This window comes from Eumetopias jubatus, unplaced genomic scaffold (genome assembly GCF_037043125.1).
Source record: "Eumetopias jubatus isolate StellerSeaLion01/CBP00866 unplaced genomic scaffold, mEumJub1_p1.0 scaffold_14, whole genome shotgun sequence".
In the NCBI taxonomy this organism is placed as follows: domain Eukaryota; kingdom Metazoa; phylum Chordata; class Mammalia; order Carnivora; family Otariidae; genus Eumetopias; species Eumetopias jubatus.
The window spans coordinates 96,457,567-96,464,641 of NW_028274820.1; positions in this window are offsets into that span (position 1 = coordinate 96,457,567).

The window sequence follows — 7,075 nt, forward strand, 5'->3', positions numbered from 1 at the left end:
AACACACCTAAGAGGCAGCAGGTATAAGTGGGGACAGAGGCAGAAAAGCAGCATGAATGAGAATTCTGAAGAAAAGATAAACAATGACCAAAGACCAAGAGCCCTCCCTGACAATGCCTTGACACTTCCTAAGCTTCCCACAGAACCAGGAAGAAAGATAAAGAGAAAAGCATTGTCTGAGATAACCCCTGAATGAACCACGTGTACCCCAATGGCATGGGAACTTAAAAATAAAATGACACTAATCATAAAATATAAAATCATTTTGCCTACCCAATATCCAAAGCTACAAATTTCATATCCAACTGACAGGCATGTTAAATCCAGTAGTAAGTAGGGGCTATGGGAAACACAAAAATAAATAAGATGTGATACTTGCCTTCCATTAACTTATTATCCATTAAGTGAAAGGTGGGAAAGTCATTCGGACAGCAAAGGCTAAAGGAGTCTGGGGACTTCTGCTTCCCGCCATGATGAAGAAACCGGTATCCAATCAGTCCTCGGTCTTGGTTTCCTTGAGCCACTGTAACAAAGTACCGCACCCCGTGTGGCTTAAAGCAGCAGAAATGTATTGTCTCACAGTTCTGGAGTCGAGAAGTCCAAAACAAAGATGATAGCAGGGCCGTGCTCCCTCTGAAACCTGGAGGGGAATTCTTTCTCCCCTGTCCCTACGTCTGTTGAGTTGCTGGCAATGTTTGGCACTCTTTGGTGTGTAGCTACGGAACTCCAGCTCGGCCTCTGTCGTCTCCTCACGTGGCTGTCTTCCTACAACAACACCAGTTATATCGGATTAGGAGCCCAAAGGACTCCAGTATGACCTCATCCTAACCCAACTAATTACATCTGCAATGACCCTATATCCAGTGAAAAGATCTTTCAGAAACCTTGGAAAAACTTAAATAACTCACCACCAGGAGACACACACTACAAGAAATGTTAAAGATTATCTTTCAGGCAAAATTAAAAAAAAAAAAAAAAGTCCAGGGGGGTTTGGTAAAGGCAGCTGTTGGGAAGAGGTGGGGAACTATGATATAAAAGGGGGGAAAAAAGGCTTGGATGTATAGCACTGACCAGTATCGTGAATATAAATCTTTCCTCCACGGCCAGACTCAAGCTATCAACAGTTTAACAATGAGGTCAGGATTATTTCTGAATATATAACAGCTGGGTCTCACGAGCTGCTGTAAGCCAGCTACAGAAGACTACTGATGGAATATCAATAGTAAATATGTGATAAATACAAAAATGACACGTTTAATTTTTAAAATATTTTTAAAAATAGCTGATTTTCTACTTCCAACCAAAATGAAGTAAGGGACAAAATACATTAAAAAAAATAGTGGTTAAGATGTTAGACCACGCAAGGAAGGACAGGAAAAGTCAGGTGAGTTTTATAAATTGCCTGAGCTGCTCCTTTTAGAGAGTTTCCAGGCTGTGGTGCACAGAGGGGAAACCCAGGTAGAGACCAGCAAACCTCCTGAGCTGAGAGAGGAGAGAGCTGCCCAAAAAGAGAATTTTAGGAATCCTTAGATCTTTCGTATTTAGCAGAGTGTCGATCAGAGCACAGATGCGAGGAAACTGTCTGAGGCTGGAAAAACCACCACTCAAAAGGATTAAAGAGAACAGTGACTGGATTTCACATAGGGCCAGAAATAGTGCATATTCTCACCAGCCAGACTAGAAAACCTCAAAATTCACAGAGTATTGTGTAGTGTACTCGAAGTGCTTTGCCTCAGGCCGGGAGAATAATTATCCCTAGCCTAAATGCTGGTCCGGTCCCACCTAACAAATATTTAAAGCCAGACACAAAAGGATTAGATTGTTTCCAAGGAAGCTCTGTTCCAAAATAGAGCCCAAGAATATTTATAGGAACATAAAAATCCCAACACAAAAGTAAAATTCAGTGTGTGGCAGGCCATAAAAAATTACCCGGCTTGCAAAGAAGCTGAAAAATATAATTCATAGTGGGAGAAAAATGAATCCATCAGAACTAACCCAGAACTGACACAGATGCGAGACTTATAAGACAAAGACCTTAGCATGATTATTATAAGTGTATCCCATATGTTCAAGAGGCTAGAGGAAAGATGTTAAATATAGACATAGAAGATATTTTTTAAAAGCCCCAAGTCGAACTCTTAGAGAGGAAAACTACAATGTCTGAAATGAAAAAAAAAAAAAAAAATTACCCTGGATTAGAGCAATGCTCTATCAGACACTGCAGAAAAAACTATTCATGAACTCAAAAGCATAGCATTAAAAACAAACCAGAATGAAATCCACAGGGAAAAGGAATTTTTGAAAAATAAACAGACCATCAGTGAGATATAGGACAACTTCAAATGGCCTAATACACTTGTTGTTGGAGTCCCACAGGAGAAGGAGAGGGATGAAAAAAAGGGGAAAAAATTAGAAGAAATCATGACTGAAAAGTTTCCCCATTTGATAAAACTCTAAACCCTCAGATCCGAGAAGCTTGACAAAACCCAAGCACCACACATACACACACGCATACACGCACACACCCCAAAGAAGACCACAGTCACACTGCTCAAAACTATTGTTAGAGAGATCTTAAAAGCAGCCAGCGAATAAAGACATGGTTTGTACGGCAGAACAAGATTAAGGAGGCAGAAGTTTTCTTGACGAACACAATGCAAGAGGGAAGAGAGTAGAGCAACACTTTTCAGGGGAATAGAAAAACAGTGTCAATCTGTAATTCTCTACCAAGTGAAAAGCTTTATAGAATCTTTCTTAAACATGCTTGTTCTTTTGCCAAACTTCCATTCAGGATGCCAGCTACCTTTTCCTCCTCTTTCCACAGCCATTCCCATCCTCATTACTGCCCCAGACAGTTCAGCTCTTGAAAAGGACAGCCAGCAAAACCAAAATGGAACAGTGGGTCAGCCCCACTGGGAAAGCAGTTCCATCATAGCCTCGTTGTACGTAAGCTTCATTGTTTCTGAAGTCACCCTCTCTCCTACACCCCCCTCACTGAAACTGACTTATAAAGTGGACAAAGTAAGTCTCTATCTAGGGAGAACCCTGCTAGTTAGAAAATAAGATTCTTCTCCCTGTTGGTACCCACAAAAACTGGTAAAATTACAAAGACTGTTGGGATGGGTGGTGATAAGTGTAATTTAGGGATCAGATCTTGTAGGTGCAGTGTCCCAATTCAATGGAGGAAAGTCCAAGGAAAAGACAGGAGTTTTCATGGGATATCAGGCCTGATTTGGGAGTCCTTGACACAGAGATAAGGGTTGAAATGTTTGGAATGGATGAGATGTCCAAAGTGTCAGAAAAGAACAAAGGTCCAAAAATAAGAATGGATGAAAACCCATACACTTTGGGGCAAAGGAAGGAAAAAAGCTTGAGAAAGAAAGAGGGTAGTCCTAGAAATAAGAAGAGAAGTGGGGTGGCAGCTGGGAGCTAAGAGGAGATGGTGACCAAAAAGAGAGGGTGAGAATATTTAGAAGGCCATAAAAAGATCAATAAAATCTGGAGTGAGTGAAATCACCGGTATCGTTGATGGGAGACGGTGAGAGCCACGGATGCGGCACACTCTTGTGACAAATGGCAGGTGGGTGGAGAGACCAGAGGGGAGTTAAGGGGGATAGTAGGGTTGAGGCAAGTCTTTTTTCCCAAGGAAATTGCAATCTGGTTTTTGTTCAAAAGGCAAGAGGAGAAATCTGCGAAGACAGGAAAATGGAAGATGCCAAAGAGAGAAGGTAATTGGGAAACAAGGGAAGCAGGAAGAAATTAATTCTTGGGCACCAAGACAGGGGGAAGTTCTTCCTCTGAAATAGGAGAAAAGAAATTTTGAAAAATGTCTCAAGGATAGACTTGCAGTGAGGAGGGCCAAGAGACATATTGAAAGATGCTGACTCTAACGCGTGATCAGTGAAAGGTGAATTTAAAACAAACAAACAAACAAACAAACACCATTTCACTTATCAGGTTGGCAAAATTAAAAGAATCAATAATCTCTGACGTTGGTGAGCATGTGGGGAAATACATACTCAGTTTACACAGCTGGAGTGGAAGCGGCAACAGTCTTTGTGGAGGGTAATCTGGCAATATTTATTAAAAATGTACATAACATTTACTGAACAATTCTCTTCAAAGAAACAATTCCATAAAAATACATGTACATGCAGGCAGTCAATTTTGCTAGGATTTATGTTATGGCATTGTTTATAAATGGCAACATGTAGGAAACACATAAATACCCATCAGTAAACGGATGGAAAATAACTCTCCATAACATACCGTACTAGGCAGCGGTATTGTTGAATGAAATAAAGCAATTTATGGTACCATGGAAATAGTCCCAAGATATGCTGTCAAGTAGAAAAAAACCAAGTTGCCAAATAATATGTATAAAGCAGTACGATTTATATCAAAACATATTCGCGAACACATACACAAAGTAGTTTATGTATATGTGTGTGTGCACAGGCACACTCATTCATTCTACCAGTCCTCACTGAGTGCCTGCTATCCATTCCCACGTGGCTTATATTAGTAAGGGATGCAAATAAAGAGAGAGAAAAGGGGCTGGAAAAATGCACACCAGATTGATACTAATAGTTATTTCTGAAAAATAAAGCAGCAAAAAATGTCAAGAAAGCCTTTGTCTGATTTGCAGTGTTTGTATTTTTGGAGCTAGAGGTATTTATATAACACTCTTGAATACCATCCACTGAGCCCAGTCTCACTCCCCTTATTTTGAGCGGGTAACTAAATGAATTTTAAAGTCATTAGGCTCGAACCGCATCTTCTTTCCTTCAGTCCATAGTAAATGCCTATTGAGAAAAGCATCTAAAAGGTGCCGGAATCGTTCAGACTCATAGACAGTCAGGAGGTCCATCTGCAGATATATAAGTGAAAGAAACAAGGCATGGCATGAGTAAATGGTCCAAGACAGGAAGAGCGAGAATATGTGGATTGGAAACTCTGAAAGAAAAGATGCTGAGAACGAACTGTCTTGTAAGATAAAGGCACATTCAGTGCTTGGTAGTGGTGTGGGATCTAAGACCTTGTGGGGTTAGGGAATCCAGAGACTGAACTCCTACTGGGATGTGGGGCAGGGCGTGGGCGGCGCTCTGGAGATAAGAGCCTAGATGAGCTACTGAATCATTCTAGGATGTGTTATGGGTCAGCAGAGGAATCTACGCTATCCATTTCAAGAGGGGTGTGGACTTCAAATAATGAGGAGCGAGGAGCGCAGGAAAGGTGGGAGAAATGCCCCAAGCGTACTCCGTCCGGGCCGCCACCCTCCCCGGCCCCTCCTTCGGTGCCCGCGTTGGAGAGCTCCCAAGGGGAGAGAGAAGCACAAGGAGCAGTATCGGAAAGAGAACAAGACAGGACGAAGGTGCCGGTTCAGGAAAAAAAGGTGAGAGAAAAAGACAACTAGGTACCACCGAGCAGACACGAGCTGCGTAACGTCGGCAGCAACGGGACCAGCCCGGTGCTACCAACAGGATGGAGGGTGGGGAACCAGGTCACACCGCTGCGGTGGTGGAAGCCGGCACGCGGAGCTCCGGGTGTGGCTCCCGGGATCACGGAAACCTTGGCAGGTGGCAAAAAGGACAGCCCTACAGAGCAAAGTCAGAGGGAGAACCGGGGCGTCCGGTTGCGGTCACTCCCAGAGCAAGGTGCCCCAAAGAGGAATATGAAGCTGTGGATGGGAGAAGCGAAAGCACATGTGCACACACATGCACCTCTTCTCTCCTACGCGCGCCCTAAGATTCCAACATAAGACTTGTGATGAGTCACATCAATAGCAGCGATTATTTGACCTGTCAGGGGTGTTTACTCCTGACGTCACTACTAAGAGCAGTGAGGATGTGACAAAGCCTCACTCAGAACTCCGCTTAGAATCTTCCAGTGCTCTGTTAGAAGGTGGGTCCTCCATTATGTGATGGAGCTTCTCTCACTGGAGCAAGTTGAGACAGAAGCAAGTTGGGAAATTTTCAGGAAAGTGAAGAGTTACTGCAGAAAAGCGTCTTAGGGAAAACAATAAGCTGCATATGCAAATTGAAATGAAATGACAAAGAAACCCAAAACAAGTTTTAAAATCAGTGGATTAAAGAGATAGAAGGTATGGGCAATTTCTTTTTTCTAACAGAGAACTTGCTCTTATGTTCAGGTGCAATCTAGTGGTTTCCATGTATCATCGCCCTTAAAGTAAAGCTGCATCGTCCTATTCCAAGTCACTAGTAAGGGCACTGAGGCTTGGAGAGACTAAATCACCTGCCCAAGGTCACACAACACAAGCATCATCTGGGTTCGGTCTAATGCTTACCGACCACAAAGCTCATGTGGTTAAGCTACTACACTATATTATTCCTCACCGGAGAGTGAGGAACAGCCAGGATTCACATTGCTGTGTGCAGAGAAACACGCTCTTCACCTCGACTATCTATTCGTGTTTACGCTTCCTCAGGCACTGTTGTTAGTGTTGAAATGTTCAACAGCTCTATGCTGAGGAAGACCCTATGCTCCAGGGGCTTTGATTATCAACCCCACTCCACAGATAAGAAAGCTGAGGAACAGATTAGTTACATAATTCTGCCCACGACAGCGAGATTAGTGGGTACTTGAGCCAAGAGGCCATCCCGAGGTCGTCTGGCACCAAAGCTCCAATGATGGTGGTGTGCCCCGTTATCAAGGTAAATGCTTGCTTTCGCTTCCTGCTGTGGAGACAGAAACAAGAGAAAGCTCAGATGGGAGGCAAGAGATGAAATACTTCTAATTTTCCTCTTCCCAAGAGTGTTGAACAAGCAAAAAACAAAACAACAAGATTTTTTTCTGTGAGCATATGCATTTGCAGTCTTAATAATTTCAAATATTTGAAAGACAAGGCGAATTTCACAAAAATTGGGACTTTCAGGAAATGACTCTCTGGATTAAGAGTCTCCACAGGAAGCTAGATACGCTCAAAGGAATCGTGTAGTGAAGAGATCAGGGAATATGAGAAAGAGAGGAAAAAGTCCAAAGTGAGTTGAGTCAGACTACAAAAACATTACTACTACCACCAATACACATTTATTGAGTACTTATTTAAAGGAAG